This window comes from Hibiscus syriacus, unplaced genomic scaffold (genome assembly GCF_006381635.1).
Source record: "Hibiscus syriacus cultivar Baekdansim isolate YM2019G1 unplaced genomic scaffold, ASM638163v2 tig00112498_pilon, whole genome shotgun sequence".
Classification (NCBI taxonomy): domain Eukaryota; kingdom Viridiplantae; phylum Streptophyta; class Magnoliopsida; order Malvales; family Malvaceae; genus Hibiscus; species Hibiscus syriacus.
In genome coordinates, this window is record NW_024063347.1 from 1,089,312 (window position 1) to 1,108,776 (window position 19,465).

General features: G+C 35.2%; 1 pseudogene; it reads left to right on the plus strand.

Moving 5' to 3' along the window:
• The first annotated feature begins 353 nt into the window (after window positions 1-353).
• Window positions 354-19,465, plus strand: part of LOC120180635 — a 28,663-nt pseudogene continuing 9,551 nt past the window's right edge.

Consider the following 19,465-nt stretch of genomic DNA (forward strand, 5'->3'; position numbering starts at 1 on the left):
CCTGTTACACTAACAGAAAAAAACGGAAACAAAAGAATAACAGTCTTTCCATTTGATCACTGAGCACCTCACGGATCGGATCATGTATCATGTCGACACTCTCCCTTGCGGTCGCTGCGCTTCCAAGACTCAGTCTCATTTCCACAGATGAACTCTTCGATCGCTTTATAATTTTCGGACGTTCAATTTCTTTAGGTTTTCCTTTCCTCCTTTTACTCTAGTTTTCAGCTTCATGTTATTATGTTCAGAGCTCTTATTCTTTAGCAGTTACTTTGTCTTCTTTTTTTGAATTCCATAATTTGATTGGATTTTTTTGGTTCCGTAGAAGTAAAGTTTTGTCACTAGGAAAAAAAATGTGGGTTAAGTTTATCTTTGGATTTCTGGTGATTTCCGTTACATCGTGGATAGTTTTCATGCAAGTACATCCACTTTTCACCTTTTCCTGCTTAGTGATATTCGAAAATGCCCATGCTAATATTATTATTATTATTTTATATTATCTGAAATGTTCATTGAATCAGCTTTTCGCTTAAGCATTTCTATTTTATCATTCTGTGTTTGGGATTGTTTTTAAGGGAAATCTTCCCATCGTTCTTTACTGTTTGTTTGTGTTGTTTGTAATTGTGGTGATAAAAGCGGTTTCATATGCTGTAAACTTAGTTACTTGCAAGTTTGTAACAGGCACATGTGATTTATTTCTTCTCTCGAGCAAAATAATTCCAATGAGATATTCATATATCGAAACTGCTTTTGTCTATACTTCAAAAAATTATCTTAATTAATGTTTATATTATGTTCGAACTTTGAGGTGATGAGTGATGACTGATGACCCATATGTGATAGCTAAAATTTATGCTATACATATTATTTTACTTCACAGATTTGCTTTGAGGTTTCTGTTCTGGATTCTAAGCATAACAGTCGGAGTATCCATCAGATTCCAACTTGGTTAGGAATTTATTAAAGTTGGAAAGATGGGTGGTTATGGATTAAGAAAAAAACTGGTATCTAACATAAACTTTGCTTGGTTAATTTTCAGGGTGCTCTTGAATCCGTATCAGTGGATGAAATTAAGCTCAGTTCATGTCAGTCCTCGGTTAAACTTGGGACAGGCAGAGTTTCTAAGAATTTAAAGCTGCAGGTGTCAATAAGTAAGCCAGAAATTGTATTGAGGCCTTCAAGTAAAAGCTCTTCAGGCAAGGGAAAGAAGTTGTTGGCTGTAGGTAACATTGCAAGATTTTTGTCAGTTTCTATTACAGATTTGGCTTTGAAGGTAATCGCGGTCTTTGACCATTTTTTCCCCATAAGCAACAATTTGGCTTTTATACAATTCATTTGCAGCACATACTTTAATGCTTTTATGATGTGCAAGTGTCTGTTTGTTCACTGGAATAAATGTTAGATAGGGAGAGCTGGGCCGAGTTTGATAGGGCACAATGAGTAATGATATAGGTTAAGCAAATTGGTGTTGGAGCATGATTCTAATAGACATATTTACCAGCTAATTTTCATAAACATGAACTGTTTAGAGTTTGATCCTTTTCATAAACGTATGTCATGTATGCCTTATCATCTAGTTAAGGTTCAAGAATCTCTGAATGGCCCAGTTTCACATATATCCAGTGCCAATTTTTGCTTCAAATTTCCTTTTAAAGCTGTCTATTTATATTTGAAAGTCTATGTACTCAAGTTAATTTTATCTTGGAATCATGCAGACACCTAAAGCAACTGTTGAAGTTAAGGGAATCAAGCTAGATATATCTAAAGATGGTGGCTCTAAATCAAATCTGTTTGTTTTGTTACACATATTACCCATTTCTGTCCAAGCTGTTAGCTGATCTCTGACAGTATGGAAACGCCTTTTTCTCCTTCTAGTTGTGAAGAGTTCTCTCTCTTGTGAATTTGGTATTTCTTTTCTCTCTGAATTTTTCTTTACAGAGGCCGAATAATTCCTCCACATTAGTCTTTGGCATAATTTTGTTGGCTGGCTAGTGATAGTAAATTTTTAGCTTTTGCATAAAGCTCCCTTGGGTTTCATTTCTCTTCTTAAACATGTACTTTTGGTTTTGGCTTTTGCTTTATGTGCTAAAATATGCTCTCTTTTTTAAAATTTGCATTCAGTGAAGCTGGTTTAGTAGTCCGAAATGTGGACATTAACTTTGGAGAGATTATTGTAAACCTCGATGAGAAGCTGCTCTCCAAGAATAAAAAACCACCAGATGATTCTTGTCAAACTGATAAAGGTAAAGAGTCAACAGCTGATTCCTCAACCACTAAAAAGCCTGATAAGAAACAAGCTGCGATTTTAGCATTGAGAAAGCAAATTTCTGTTTTTCCGGAAAAGGTTCGTTCTTTTACTCATCAATGGAGTCAAGTTTGCTATATGTTTTCCTGTCTTTCAAGGTTTGAAACCTTTTTCTAATTAAAGTTGCTATTGAATACAGTACTTCATTAACAGAGTGCAAAAACACTGGTATTGGACCTTGTTCATGATTGTTTTACCTCCTTATCTATCATGAAAATTGTTATTTAATGTTCTATGGGATTGGGCAATTAAAGATGTAGTTCCAACCTGCTTGTGATAACTGCTTTGGCTTACCGTTGGTGAGATTAAGAATAGGCTGCCAGTTTTCAGGGGTAATGAGGAAGCTAAGAATGGTAGAAATCAAATAAGTATTCATATAAGGCGCTTTACTGAGATTCTATACCGTACGGAAGAAGATAGGTGTTTGTTTCATGGAGCTATATTGTCTTGTTTTGAAGAAAATATACAATGCTCAAGTTATTTGAATGCACTGATAGTAAGTTTTATTCATTCGTTCTATCATTTGTTTTCTGAGACAGATTTGTTTCAACTTACCAAAAATAGATGTGAAGTTTGTGCATCGGGAACATGATATTGTTGTTGAAAATTACGTCAAGTACATTCAGTTGAAAAGTTTCAAATCAAAACCAACTGAAGAAGTTGGGGAGAGTACACGAGTTGATGTCCAGTTGGAATTCAGTGAGATACAGGTATAGAGCCTTCTATTGATGTTGCAGCTCTCTTTGTTTTAATTTTAACTATAATCTTCCATTTTGCCTCTTGACGTTTGTTTTTCCTCTCTATTTCAGCTTCTTAGAGAATCTGGCTCTTCTGCATTAGAGATAATGAAACTTGGTTTTTTCTCTTTTGTCAACATTTCGGTACAGGTGAGTCCTGGTTCATAAACGGACTAAGGAATCCATTTTTCCCCTCATTTCTATCTAGTTCTCCTACTACCAGTTTATTTCTCTTTTGTTTTGTAACAATATATGATCTAACATTTGGACTTGTAAAACATGGTGTGGGTGCCACATTTTTATTTTTCGACTTGGTCCAATGGCTTGTTTATTTATTTTAATGCTGTTGCTTTTCAGCCAGTCTCACCTGTTAGAGCTGAACTAGATGTTAAGCTTGGAGGGATTCTGTACAATGTTATAATAAGTACATTAAAGAAATTGTTGAGGTTGAAACCCTCTGGTACAGGAGCCAAAAAGAAATCAGTGGTCCTTCAAGAGGAAACTTCTACTAGTGAGAAGTCACAATCGACTGAACCCAAAGCCATCATGTGGAAATGTACTCTCAGTTCCTGCTATTACAATTGTGCTTTATAGTATCAGTGATGTGCCATTGTACAAGTAAGCAACATACTTAATCTTTTATATATATATTGGGCATCTCTGAAATGGCTGAGCCTTTCTTGCGACTCATGCTGTGCTAGTTATCCCTTTTTCCCAGAACATCGTTGATATTGTCGGATGTATATGCAGAATAGCGTTCTTTAGTACCTAGTTTAGATTAATTTCAATTGATCTTCTCCATTTAGTCCCTTTCCCGATGATCACGCAAAATATTTAACTTATTCTACAGCACCTTGCTTCTGATGCATAATCAAGTGCCTTTTTTGTTCTAGGTAGTATTGTCAAGTCAATAGCTTGCTATTAGGAAGAGAGAAATAAATGTGGTTTTCACTTTTAAAATCAGCATATTGCTAAAAGAAGAATCCTTCTTTAACTGTTTAGAAAACTCCGAATACAAAAATAGTTGCTAATTGGGCTACCCAAATGAAAATTAGAATTTATCCAAAATGCTTGGATACTTATGATGGTTATACAAAAGTAAGAAGTTTCTTTGTTATAGATTAGGTTGTAGGATATCTTCATTCCATTCTAGTCACACTTAGGTGGCGTTTGGTTCGCTGGAATATTTCTGAAGGAATTAAAATCTGGAAGGAATTGGAATCTGAATCTGAAACCTGTTTGGTTGGCAGGAAATTGAATTGGAATCCAATTTCATATTCTGTTTGGTTCGCAGACATGTCAGATGAATTTGATTTCAGTAATGTAAAATGACAGAATTGTCCTTCTTATTTTTTTGTTTAATTTTAGTTTGTTTTATAATTTACATGTAGCAATATATTATAAAAATTTAAAAAATATTAAATTTTTATTTTATTGATTGATTATTCATTTTAATAAATTCTAAAAATCATACTAATAAACATTATAAGTTAAAATCATCCCAATTAGGGATGGTCATGGGTCGGGTTGGATCGGGTTTTTGGTCCACCCGACCTGACCCGAGAACAAGGAAACCTCCACCCGAGATTCGACCCAACCAAAATAAAGTTTCACCCGACCCGACCCGACCCGACCCGAATATATGAATTAGAAACCCGACCCGAAATAATAAAAATTTTACTTTTATTCAATAAAAACAATGACTTAATTGAAAAAAAAAATTTTATATAGAGGGGTATTATTGTAATTATTCATAAATATATAAGGTAAAGTTATATATTTTTTTGGGGTTGGGTCAGGTATTTTTCACCCTAAACCCGAACATGACCCAAAAATCACGCTTAAAAAAATCCGACCCGAATATCATACTTAAAAAAACCCCGACCCGACCCTGACCCGAATATCAAACTTAAAAAAACCCGACCCGACCTGAATATCAAGCTTAAAAAACCCCGACCTGAACCCGAAATTAAAAAAAATCCGACCCAATCTCAAACTTTTTTAAAAAAATCCGACCCAAATACCAAAAGATTAACGAGGGTAGTATGGTCAAATTTCACATTCCCTCCTCCAAAGGATTTCAATTACATCATGTTATAGATAGAATTTACTTTCTCTTCCTTTATGTAATTAGATTTCAATTATCCCTTTAAAAACTTAAACCAAACATGGGAAAATAGTAAAATTGAATTCTAATTCTCCTAATTTCAAGGGATTCCAGCGAACCAAACGTCACCTTATAATTTATTTGCTTTTCTGAGAACATGATACTCTATTTGGATTCCATGTTCGTTTTCTTCCTCTTTTGTTGTTATTCACTTTGTATGCATTAATTAGTTTGTGTTTGCCTTTTGGAATAAAGCAATGAGTGACACTAATTTTGATTTTGATTTCCAATGCAGGTATGCTTACAGTCATCATATGTGTTGGCTAATGACATTTCAAGTACAGGACCCACAGTACACTCGGAACTTGGCGAGCTGAATTTGCAGGTGGCAGATGAAAATCAAGAATGCTTGAAAGAAAGCATTTCCAGTGTGAAACCAAATTCAGGTTCCCTACTGCGTGTAGAAAAGGTTACTCTAAATTGGGGTAAAAAGGACATTGAATCATCTGAAGATGACAGTGCTAGATGTAAACCAGTTCTTTCTACTGATGTGGCTGGAATGGGCATTTATTTCACGTATAAGCATGTTGAATCACTTATACTATCAGCCATGTTCACTCAAGCTACCTTCAAAAGTCCATCTGCTAGTAAGAAAGCAACGAAGAGCCGGATATCGCGTTCATCGAAGCCATCAGGGAAGGGCACTCGACTTTTAAAATTTAATCTTAAACAATGTTCAATTAGTTTTTCTGGCGACACTTGCTTGAAAAACACAGTTGTGGCAGATCCCAAACGAGTAAATTATGGTTCTCAGGGTGGTCGAGTTGTTATTAGTGTTTGGGGTGATGGTACATCGCGTTCATCTGCTGCGACAGTACCAGTTGTTACTGTGTTGGACATTGTGATTCAAGCACTTGATGTTTTTATTTGCTTGCCTTTTAGGCTGGAGTTGCGTGCCATTGTTGATGATGTTGAAGAGATGGCGCGAGCTTTGAAGATTGTTACTAATGCTAAAACTCAGCTAATTCCTCCGAAGAAAGACAACCCCAATCCCATACCTTAAAAGCCTAGTTCAACAAAATTTGGATGTGTGAAGGTATTTTTTCTCAAGCTGACTATTGAAATTGAGGAAGAATCAATCCAGGGTTGGCTTGACGAGCACTATCGTCTGATGAGAACGAGGTCTTTGAGTTGGGTGTAAGGTTGGAATTTTTTTCATGACTATATTTTGGCCAATCGGTGTCCTAAAACTGCTGAAATTAATGATTCTTCTTGTGAAAGAAAGATCCACTAAAATGGAGCTGAGATTGATATGGAAGATCCTTCAGCAATCCAAAAAAATGCAAGATGAGATATATAGACAGTCTTTTCAGTCCTATTACTTAGCATGCCAGAAGCTAAAGCCAGCGGAAGGTTTGGTAGCTGGAGGTAAGGTTTCCAGGCTGGTTTTAAGACAAGCACCGAAAGAATATAACTTTTTTCTATTATAGGTACAGAGTTAGATGTGACCGTGACATTGATCTATGGTGGAACTGACGGGATGATACAGGTTATAAGCAGCTTGATCCTGTATGTTGTGAAACTGAGATTCCGTTTTCTCGTGTATATGGGTGTAATCTTCTCTTAAACGCAGGCAGTCTAGCTGTTCAGATACGAGACTATACATTTCCTCTTTTTCTGCAATTTCTGGTAGATGTGAAGGCCGTCTTGTGATGGAGGTTAAGCTTAGAGTCGGACTAATATACGGTTAAAAAATAATGTGATTAATTAAATAAGTGATCGATTAAAAGCGTTACAAAAAATATTATATATTTTCACCGAAAATGTAATTTATGTTGGTAATAACGAAAATATTATAGTCGTATATAAAATAAGTCAAAAAATATTGACTTTAACATAAATGGTTAATTACTGTAAACATTATCAATCATAATAACATAACATGTAACACTTATGCAACGTAATAGGTAACGTCTTTTTAAAGCTGATGACGCATTAAAAATTTAGCGTTAACAAAATAGGTTAATTACTTAATTTGTTATCAATATTATTAACATATTAGGTAGCGCCTAAAATATTATCAAAGTTTAAGCTGATGGAGCCTTAGAAATCTGACGATAACAAAATAGGTTAATTATTAAACATTATTAACCATAATAACATAACAAGTAACGATTATTTAATGTAATAGGTAGCGCTTTTCTAAATCTAATATGACCTTAGAAATCCGATGATATAATTTATTATCAACATATTAGGTAGCGTCTAAAATATTATCAAAGTTTAAGATGATGAGTCATTAGAAATTCGATAATAACAAAATATGTTAATTACTTATTTTGTTATTAATATTATCAACATATTAGGTACAGTGGTAGATGCACTAAGCCCTTATATAGATCAAATGCATCCTCATTATTTTGGAAATGTGATTAAATTTAGCTTAATGTGTAAAGGAAAAAGAAGAAGAAAAATACAATTTTTGCATATCCATTATTTTTAAGAAAAAAAAAATTAAAACTTTGGACTCCCATTCTTAAATTTTTAGATCCGCCACTGATTAGGTAGAGACTAAAATATTTTCAAAATTTAAGCTAACAGGGCCTTCGAAATCCCATAACAACAAAATATGTTAATTTCTTATTTTGTTATAAATAAATATTAGGTTGCATCCAATAATATTATTTTAAATAAAGAAGTATGTTGCAATCTGGAATATTAAAGTTGTGTTTAATGATATCGGTAGGATTTAATATATTACGTATATTTGGATGACAATTATTTTTAAAATAAATATCGATACTACTATGATCTGATGGTAGATACTTTAACAAATATCAATACTTTTAAAGTAACTATAAATACATTATTATTATAGATATATTATCATTAACTTTTAGAGTATACGTATTTTTAGAGTAAGTATTCATACTTTCGAATTAAAAAAAAAACATTTCAAATAATTAAGTTGTATATTTTACCGTTTACATTCCTGTCGAACAGTATTCATACTTTTAGAGTAAGTATAGATATATTATTATTAACATTTAGAATATTCGTACTTTTAGAGTAAGTATCTACTTTTGAATTTAAAAAAAAATATTTTAAACGGTTAAATTTTATATATTTTATCGTTTACATTATTATTAACATTTAAATAAATCAATAGTTAGTTTAACGTAATAGGTAGCGCTTATTTAACATAATAGGTAGTGCCTATTTTATTTTACTGTTTATATTATTAGTAACCTTAAACAAACCAGTATGTATTTTAACGTAATAGATAACGCATATTTTATTTTACCATTTACATTATTAGTAATATTAAAAAAATCGGTAGGTAGTTTAACATAATAGGTAGCGCTTATTTAATGTAATAGGTAACACCTATTTTATTTTACCGTTTACATTATTAGTAACCTTTAAACAAATCGGTATGTATTTTAACGTAATATGTAACGCCTATTTTATTTTACCGTTTACCTTATTAGTAACCTTCAAACAAACTGGTAGATAGTTTAACATAATAGGTGATGCTTATTTAACGTAACAGGTAGCGCCTATTTTATTTTACCGTTTATATTATTAATAACATTTAAACAAACTGGTAGATATTTTAACGTAATAAGTAACGCCTATTTGATTTTATTATTTACATTATTAATAGCATTCAAACAAACCAGTAAATAGTTTAACATAATATATAATACCTATTTTATTTATCCGATTAAGTTTTAAATAAAAGTATCGATACATACAATATAAGTATGTATACTTTTTCAGAATAATAGGTTGACATTGCTTATTGTCGAAACAATATCCATACTTTTAGAGTAAGTATGGATACAAAAGTTATGCAATTTATGTTTCAAATTTTTTTAATAGTTGTTTATATTTTTCAACTACAATATTAATTTAATAATTTTATTTACACAAAAATTAATTTATTATTTAGATTTTATATAAAATATTATTTAAAATTTAAATTTAACAATTTCAACTAAATATAATAATAAATATGTAATATCTATGTTTATTATTTTTAATTTAATAATAATATATACAATAACATAAAAATAAATCATTAAACGTTTATAATTACTAAATTAATATCTTAAAGTTTACTCAAAAGATAATCCTAAATTAATATTTTTCACAGTAAAATAAGTATGTATACTTATATATAATAAGTATGGATACTTATATATATGTATCGATACCTACCGTAACCAAAGTTTACCGATTACTAATTTTTTTAATAGTTCTTCATGTTTTCCACCTACAACATTGTGTTTTACCGAATTTATTAATTATCTTATTAAATTTTCGATCACGTCGTGTTTTAACTATATTTTAATCCGTCTTTCCTTTTCCTGAGACAAACTCGTCTCCTGATGGGCCAGCAGGTAAACTCCGTTCATAATAGGTAGGGTGTAAGGTTGTTAAACTTCCTCTGCTTGAAACAGATTTATTTGAATTTTAGGCAACAGCTTTTCAGCCCTAAATTTCGCATGATGTCTTCATCGGGAGGTGGAGAAAGGTCCGCATGCTTCTCTCAGCCACTGGTACAACTCCACCAATGAAAACATACACAGATTTGCGCTTACATTTTAAAAGTTCGGAAGTGTCCTTTGGTGTGGGATATGAAACAGTGTTGGCGGACGTCAACTATGCTTTCACTGTGGCGCTTCGTAGGGCTAATTTAAGCAAAAAGGGTCCCGGTCTTGCGGTGCAACCAAAAAAGGAGAAGAGCTTACCATGGTGGGATGACATGAGAAATTACATCCATGGAAATAACACTTTATTCATTTCTGAAACTATATGGTACATTCAAGCATCTCCTGATTCTTATGAAAAGCTTGACAAACTTCAAATAGTTACTGGTCCTTTGGAGATCCAGCAATCTGATGGCCGCATTGATAGTCGTGCAGAAGATTTTAAAATTTTCCTGAGCAGTTTGGAGAGTTTGATAAATAGTCGCAGCTTAAAAATTCCTACCATTGTATCTGCTCCTTTCCTTGATGTGCCAGTCTTTAGCATTGAAGTTTTAATGGATTGGGATTGCGATTCTGGTTATTCCATGAATCATTATTTATTTGCGTTTCCTGTGGAAGGGAAGTTTCGGGAGATAGTATTTGATCATTTTAGATCTACTGCTCTCTCTCTCCGATTTGACGTTTCTTTTAAACCCCCACTTCCTCCACTGGACAAACAACCTCATCTGCATCAGCGTCGGATTCCACTGTTCTGGACGGAAATGAAAATGAGGCACATTGCAAGGCTGAGAATGTTTCAATTGCTTCACCAGCAGTGAGTTTCAATGCACGTGATCTAACTTGGCTGGCTAAGTTTGGGAATTTGATGGCTTTGCCTCCGTACAAAATCCGTTTGTTTGCTCGGTTTCCTCGTTTTGGAGTTCCACGAATTCCTAAACTTGCCATTAGATAGGGTGATGACAGAAACTATGTTCCGTTTAGATATCACACCTACTTGTATAAAGTATAAGACGTTTGCTGAAGATGATCCAGCAAAAGGAGTGACATTTACTATAACAAAGTTTAAAGTTGAAGTCTGTGCCAGCAGGAGTAAGCAAAAATTTACTTTTGATTTTAGTAATAAAATTTGGGCTCTCTTTTCCTCCTCCAATGTCCGTTGAGATATCTACGTAGTTTGACGGTTAACAAGGGAATTTTTAACAAGGCCCTTTTCCTATAAAAAAAATACTTTTGATTGCGAGCGTGAACCTCTTGATCTTGTCTACCTGGGCCTTGACCTGCATTTGCTGAAGGCATTTTTAAACAAAGGAGATAGCACTAGTGTCACAAAAATAGGTCAAACTTCTCTGTCTGCATCCATGGAGCAAGTTTCTAGTGAAAAAAGTAATTCTATGATTGGTTGCACAGAGAAACATCTTGATGAGGGATTTTTTATGTCATCTGACTATTTTACAATAAGAAAGCAGGCCCCAAAGGCTGATCCTGAAAGCTTATCGGCGTGCAAGAGGCTGGGAGAAAAAATCTCGGGACGACATATGTCAGGTGTAAAACGGAGAAAGTGAGAGAGAGTGACGAAAATGCAGAGTCAGATCCTAGTGATGACGATGGATACAGTGCGATTATAGCTGACAATTGTCGGCGTATTTTTCTTTATGGCCTTAAAATTCTGTTGAACATATAGAATCGAGACGCTGTGAGGTATTTTGGTGCTGCATTAGCCAAAGCATTAGAACCTCGAAAGCCTTGTGCTTCTCGGCAGTATGCACAGAGGAAGTTACTCGAGGAGAAACAGAAACTTTGTGAACCTGAAATGTCTCAAGAGGATGCTCCAGTGTCCCCTTCTACAAACAATTCTGTGCCTTCCTCTTCTCAACAAATGGAGACGCTGGGATCAGATTCACCTGTACCACAATCAGCTGGGATGGAAAAATCATTTACTGCTACAGTTGGTATGTCTCAAGCTTACGTTGAAATTGAGATGCATATATTCCATATAATGCTAGTGAGATTCTTTTTTTCTTCTGATTGATTGGTCAACTTCCCTGGATGTTCGATGCACAAAAGATTTGTTTTTTGTTATAATTATCCTCATTTTACTAATTTACATAAACCTGATTATTTTAGTTCCAAAGGTTACAGCTGTGACTTGTTTGTTTTACTGTAGAACAAGAAGAAAGTGAAAAGGTTGATAATTCCGAAGAGGAGGGGACCCGTCATTTTATGGTGAATATTATCGAGCCTCAATTCAATCTTCACTCTGAAGAAGCCAATGTGAGTCAATGACACTTTTGCGTCTAATGAGCTTATTCATTCTTCATAATGCATATCATAAAGATCAACTGTTGTAAATATTTAGAGTATTTCATATTCTTATGAAATCATTGCTTGATTTCACGAGCTATATGTTAGGGAGGTCTTACAATACATTCTAATCTGTATGATATATATATTGTTTCTCTTCTTATGTTAGCCATGTTTTCGATAAAATTATTTCTTCTTGCTTATCAGGGGAGATTTCTTCTCGCTGCGGCTAGTGGTCATGTTTTGGCACGATCTTTTCATTCAGTTATTCATGTTGGCTCTGAGGTGATTGAGAAAGCCATGGGTACTGAAAGTGTTCATGTTCCTGAAGGTGGGCATGACATGTCATTGAAACGCATGGAATTTTCTGTGATGCTGGAGCATGTGCAGGCTCAAGTTGCACCAACTGATGTGGATCTTGGGGCTGGAATACATTGGCTACCAAAAATTCATAAAAGTTCTCAGAAGATCAAACGTACTGGCGCTCTACTTGAAAGAGTGTTCATGCCTTGTGATATGTACTTACAATTCACAGGGTATAAAAGTGGAGCCCCAGAATTGAAGGTAATGTGAGACATTTACATGGTATTTGTTTTTGCAATGATGCATGTATCTAAGTAAATTGGCACATTATTGATTATGAATAACAGAGAGATGTACTGGTTATAGTTAAAATTTAAAACTAACTTTCATGAAGAGAGGACTGTAACACCCCCAACCTGTATCCCAACCCGGATACGAGTCAGAGATATTACATTGACTTTTAAAACACAACTCATTACAAATAATAGTAAAATACTTGAACTTATATTACGAAAAATACAATAATATACATATGGTAATATAAGTTTACCAAAATTCAGAGCATCCACAACTTAACTCTTTAATTACATGTCAACATCAATTTTCATAACAAAATGACCTACTGATTAAGTTGCTTTTGATCTGATAGTTGCAGGAGTAATGTTGTCCAGCTGCTTAACCTCGATCGTCTACTTTATCGGATCCTACGTGTGAAACACTCACACGCTAAGTCATCGACTTAGTGAGGCAATAATATAATAATAATATCAATAAATATAAAGTAATTGCCAAAATGAGATGGGTTGCAGTAATAAGATGTATGTAAACAATGCAATAACCAAAACCATGTTTCTTACACATATATTTATCAAATTCACATTCATAAGTTCGCCTTAGTAAGTTCATTAGCCCATGGTACCATACAGAGAACCTAAGGTATGTGAGTATTGTGAGGTTGTGCATTATGCTGTCATTACAGCTCATATAATTGAACCTAAGTGCCACGTAGAATTGCACCGGAGTGCCGCGTAGAATTGTACCGTAGTGCCATATAATAATGTCCATAAGGACCACATATCATTCCTTAAGAATCATATACATATGCCAAGGATCAAGTATGTGTCTCACCAGACTTCACACATGTTCCAAAGAATACATATATGTCCCGAAGGACCACATATCATTCCTTAAGAATCATATACATATACCAAGGATCAAGTATGTGTCTCACCAGACCTCACACATGTTCCAAAGAATACATATATGTCCCGAAGGGCCACATATCATTCCTTAAGAATCATATACATATGCCAAGGATCAAGTATGTGTCTCACCAGACTTCACACATGTTCCAAAGAATACATATATGTCCCGAAGGATCACATAGACCCTCTACCCTTGGCATGCCAACTATACCTATAGTTCTCATTTACATAACATGGGCTTTCACAATTTATCTAATTCATATCACGTAGACATATTATGTCCATACCTTTATCATATAACTCATATAACTTTTCTTTCATATTCATGTCCCATAATGCATATGGTATGGATTCATGTCATATATCATCATATGAACTACGATCATGTATCAAAATATTGAATCTAGACTTATCACAAGTGTAGAACTGAATAAAATACATATTCATGCTATGCATATGCACTCACCTAGATTTCTTTGTTTTTCCCTCGATTGATCCTACTTGTCGATGGTTCCGGAACTCGATTAGGCTCAATATCTACATAAGCAAAATTTTCAAGATGATTATCAGATGCCTAAGTCTTGAAATTAACCTCTAATAGCCTACCAATTTAAGAAATTGATAGTTTAGTCTCACTTCTTTCTTTTCTCTTTTTTTTTATTATGGGGGAATCGGTTCCCCCCTGGGGGTATCGATTCCCCTCTAGCGTTCTGGAAATTCATATTCGTTTGAGGGGGAATATCGATTCTCCTTGAATGGGTATCGATTCCCCTAGCCCAGAAATCCTATTTTGAGCTCGAAAATCACTTCATTTCAGCTTAAACCTTCATATTTTACTTCCTTTAATATTCCTAACTTCCATATACCTATTTAAACTCATTTCTATTCCATAATCACTTCTTTAAACCCAAAATTCCATCATTTACATGGCATTCAAGAATCACACTAAATTTTCAAGGTGTTCTAATTCCAATTTTAACACTTCATATCCCTTAATTAACTTGATGACAAGTCAAATCTCACTTCCAATTCTTATTATGAACTCTAATCTAAGATTTCACTTTTCTACTTCCTTTCTTTAATTCTTCATATACTTCTCCTCTTGAGGTTTTAAAATAATTTAAACTTCCTTTAAGCTTAACTATTGCCTAACTCTAATCTAAGATTTCACTTTTCTACTTCCTTTCTTTAATTCTTCATATACTTCTCCTCTTGAGGTTTTAAAATAATTTAAACTTCCTTTAAGCTTAACTATTGCCTAATGGTCATGAATCAACCATAAATTCATCAAGAAATTCACTAACAAGAAAATCTTACCTTAGCTTGGGTCTCACGTATGAAGAAGAAGAAAGAAGAAGATAACTCTGGAAGCTTGTTTTAATTTCCTATACATTCACGTGGTTAATATAATACTAACCCCAAAATTATATTGCTATAAAAAGACCATTTTGTCCTTCTAATCTTCCTTCTTTATAATTCAATCCTACACAAAATAACTCAAATAAGTCATTGAACTCTTCCATCATTCTACTTAAATCACCAAATGCTGAAACTTTATAAATTAATCACTAACCCGGCATGGAGGATGTTACAAATCTCCATCCCTTAAGAAAATTCGTCCTCGAATTTTCAATAAGAAAAGAGATGGGGATACTGATTCCTCATATCCTCCTCACGCTCCCATGTTGCTTCCTCTACTTTGATTCTTTCATAAAACTTTAACCAATGGAATAGTCTTGTTCCTCAATTGCTTAACCTCATGAGCTAAAATTTGAATTGGTTCTTCCTCATAAGTCAAATCCAGTTGTACCTCGATCTCTTTTGGGTTTACGATATGGGAGGGATCTGATCGATATCTCCGAAGCATTGAGACATGGAATACATTGTGAATCTTTTCCATTTCTGGTGGTAAAGTCAACTGGTATGCTACGGGTCCCACTCTTTTTACAATCTCATATGGTCCAATAAACCGGGGACTTAACTTTTCTTTCCGACCAAACCTCAACACATTCTTCCATGGAGATACCTTTAAAAACATTTTATCCACAACTTCAAATTCAATCTCCTTTCTTTTAAGATCATAATAAGACTTTTGTCGATCAGAGGCCACTTTGAGGTTATGCTGAATTTCTCAAACTTTCTGTTCTACATCTTGAATTAAATCCGGACCAAGAACACTTCGATCTTTGAGTTCATACCAATTTAATGGAGTACGACATTTTCTTCCATATAATGCTTCATATGGGGCCATCTTGATACTAGACTGATAACTATTATTGTAAGCGAACTCTGCCAGCGGTAAATACTTTTCCCATTATCCTTTGAATTCCATTACGCATGCTCTCAACATATCTTCCAATATCTGAATAGTTCTCTCTGATTGCCCATCAGTCTGAGGATGAAAAGACGTACTAAAGTTTAAACGAGTCCCTAACGCTCCATGCAAAGATTTCCAGAATCTAGAAGTGAATCGAGGGTCTCGATCAGAGACTATGGAAATAGACACTCCATGCAATCTAATAACTTCTCTAATATACAGCTCTGCATACTTTTCCATAGAGAAACCCGTTCTAACCGGAAGGAAATACGATGACTTAGTTAATCGATCAACAATTACCCAGATTGATTCTCTTTTGTTCGGAGTCAAGGGTAACCCCAAAACAAAATCCATCATAACATTTTCCCATTTCCATTGAGGAATAAAAAGAGGTTACAATAATCCTGACGGAACTTGATGCTCAGCTTTGACTTGTTGACATATCAAACACTTAGACACAAATTCAGTGATGCTTCGTTTCATTCCTGACAACCAAAATCGATCCTTCAAATCCATATACATCTTGGTTCCACCCGGGTGCATCGTTAACGGACTGCAATGAGCCTCTGTTAATATTTCTTTCTTCAAGTCGTCATTGTCGGGTATTACAATTCTTCCTTTACAATATAGATTTCCATCTGACTTAATCTCAAAGTCTTTAATCTCTTTGTTCTTTACTTGTTCAATTCTTTTCAAACACGTTTCATCTTTACTTTGCAATTCTCCTATCTGTTCCAACCATGCTGGTTTAAGGGTTAACTCTGCACAAAGACCACCATCTCCCGTTAAAGATAATCTTGCATTCATAGCTCGTAAAGCTGCAAACGTCTTTCTACTCAAAGCATCTGCTACCACGTTAGCTTTTCCGGGATGATAGTCAAATATCACATCATAATCTTTTAAGAACTCTACCCATCTACGTTGCCTCAAATTCAACTCTTTTTGAGTCATCAGGTACTTCGGGCTCTTATGATCCGTATATAAGTAACAACGCTCCCCATAAAGATAATGACGCCAAATCCTGAGAGCGAATACTACAGCAGCCATTTCTAAATCATGAGTGGGGTAATTCTTTTCATGTGGTTTCAACTGTCTCGACGCATACGCTACCACCTTCCCTTCTTGCATTAATACACACCCCAACCCGTTATGGGATGCGTCACTGTATACTACAAAATTCTTGTCAGATTCCGGTTGAACCAATATCGGAGTTTCCGTCAGAATTCTCTTTAAAGCTTCAAAACTTTCTTGACATTCAGAAGTCCAAACAAACGGTACATTCTTTCTCATCATCTTTGTTAAAGGCAGCACTATCATCAAAAAATTCTTAACGAATCTTCGATAATAACCGGCAAGTCCAAGGAAACTCCGAACTTCAGATACATTCTTTGAAACTTCCCAGTCCATTATAGCTTTAACCTTCTGAGGGTCTACTCTAATCTCAACTGCCGAGATCACATGCCCCAAGAAAATTACTTCGTTTAACCAAAATTCACATTTGGACAATTTCGCATAGAGATTTTTATCCCTGAGATTTACAAAACTAGTCTCAGATGTGCGCTGTGCTCTTCAATGGACTTCGAGTAAACCAGTATGTCATCAATAAAGACAACAACAAACTGGTCCAAATAGGGCTGAAAAATCCTGTTCATGAGATCCATGAAAGCAGCTGGTGCATTCGTTACTCCGAATGCCATTACGATGAATTCATAATGACCATATCTCGTTCTGAAAGTCGTCTTCGGAATATTTTCTCCTGAATCTTCAATTGATGATAACCCGAACGTAAATCGATCTTCGAAATACCGAAGCTCCTTTTAGTTGATCAAACAAGTCATCAATGCGCGGAAGGGGATACCTGCTCTTGATGGTCACCTTATTAAGCTGTCGATAATCAATACAGAGACGCATTGATCCATCATTCTTCTTAACAAATAACACCGGAGCTCCCCAAGGTGACACACTTGGTCGAATAAATCCTTTTCCTAACAACTCTTGCAATTGATTCTTTAACTCTTGCAATTCTTTCGGAGCCATCCGATAAGGTGTCATTGCAATTGGAGCGGTTCCTGGCATTACCTCAATTTGAAATTCTACCTCTCTATCTGGAGGTAATCCTGGCAACTCAGCCGAGAAAACTTCAGGGAATTCTTGAACTATTGGAATCTCCTCTAGCCCTTTCTCTATAGCTCTTAAATCTATCACATTTGCAAGAAATACTTGACATCCCTGTAGCAATAGCTTCTTAGTTGACATTACTGACATTACATTTGCTAAGAGATTAAACTTTTCACTGCTCACACTTATCTCTGTTCCTCCTGGACTTTTCAGGGTTACCTTTTTCAATCTGCAATTAACATCTCCATAGTAACGGAACAACCAATCCATTCCCAGAATCACTTCAAACTCGTCAAAGGGTAATTCCATCAGATTAGCAGGGAATTAAATTCCCTGAACCTTTATGGGACACCCCTTACAGACTTTATTCACCCGAGCACTATGGCCTAACGGAGTTGTTACTATAATCTCATTACTCGTAGATTCTAAGGGAATCCTCAATTCCTTTACTAACTTACTTGTAATATAAGAATAATTAGAACCCGGATCATCAGTGCCAATACTAATTTATCATACAACTGAAAAGTACCTGCTATAATATCAGGGTCATCACAGTATTCACTTGTCTTTAGATTGTACACCCGTGCGGTTGATCGAACTTCAGGTGAGCAGAGAATTCAGACGGGTTCCTTCCTCTGCCTCTTCCTCGTCCTCTTTGTGAGGAAGAACCAACTCTTTCAGATGGTGCAGGCTCACCAACAATCAATGGACAATCCCGGATAAAATGTTCGGCATCTCCGCATCGAAAACAAGTCCCAGCAGCCATCCGACAAGCCCCAGAATGGTTTTTCCCACAGTGCTGACACTGTCTCGCTTGACTCGGAGTAGATCTCCCAGCACCAGATCCTACTGACTGCGTCTGTCTAGGTCTTGCCTGACTTGCTCCCCTAGCAGACGATGCAACTGATTCTGATCTAGCTTGTGATCGAAATCCTGAGTCTCTTCCCCTTTTGATGGTACTGAGCTAGAAGAAGCACCTGTTCTCTTTGATGTCTGAACTCTAAAATCCCCGAATCTCTCATTCTGAGCTCTTTCAAGAGCCTTGGCACGATTGATCACCTCTTGGAAAGAGGACAAATTCAATACTATCAGCATCTCTTTCAATCTAGGGCGTAAACCCTCCACAAACCATTCACAAGCCTCTTTTTCAGTAGGCACAAGCTCGGATGCAAACCTACTCACTTGTTGAACTCACATTCATACTCATATACAGAGCGGTTCATCTGTTTCAAATTCAAAAACTCCTGCTTCATCTGTCGAATAAATTGATCTCAATGTACTTATTTTTAAATTCATCTAAGAATAAAGACCAAGTCAATTGGTCACTGGGCATCCTCATGGTGACGTTTGTCCACCATATTCTCGCCTGACCCCTCAACAATGAGATAGTTCATCTAACTTCTCCACTTCAGAACAGTGGACCATCCAACATGATTTTTAAATCATTAACCAAAGATCTGCCGCAACCGGACCTTCTTTGGTTTCTCCCTTAAATTCGGGAGCTCCTAAACCTCTCAACTCTTTTGCTACATTCATCCTTTGAGTTTGTGGAGCAGGAGGTTGAAGACGCATTAGA